This window comes from Eimeria mitis, genomic scaffold, assembly GCF_000499745.2.
Source record: "Eimeria mitis Houghton genomic scaffold, Emh_scaff1872, whole genome shotgun sequence".
NCBI classification, from domain to species: domain Eukaryota; phylum Apicomplexa; class Conoidasida; order Eucoccidiorida; family Eimeriidae; genus Eimeria; species Eimeria mitis.
In genome coordinates this window covers 8,934-9,342 of record NW_013570195.1, presented here as the reverse complement: position 1 = coordinate 9,342, position 409 = coordinate 8,934, and positions in this window count along the sequence as shown.

The following is a 409-nucleotide window of genomic DNA, read 5'->3' as shown; positions in this document are numbered from 1 at the left end:
CCTCATAAACCCTAAACCCTAAACCCTCGTTATAAATTCATTTTTCCGAATATTTTTTTAATTTTTTTTTTCTGCTTTCAACACACAAACAAATCTATTAATATAAAAATTAATATTAATAAATTAATTTATATTTATTTATTTATTCATTTATTTATTTATTTATTTTTTTATTTTTTTTTTTATAAAGGAGGTTAAGCAGCTGCTGACAAACAACGAATGGCTCCTCGCTGAAGAAAATAAATTTAATGAAAGCGGCGGCCTCTTTGACTTCACACACACCAAACCCGAAAGTATTTTATTTTTTATTTATTTTTTTTATTTTTTATTTATTTTTTGTTTTATTTATTTTTTATTTTATTTATTTATATATTTATTTATTTGTTTTGTTTGTTTGTTTCTTTGTTTG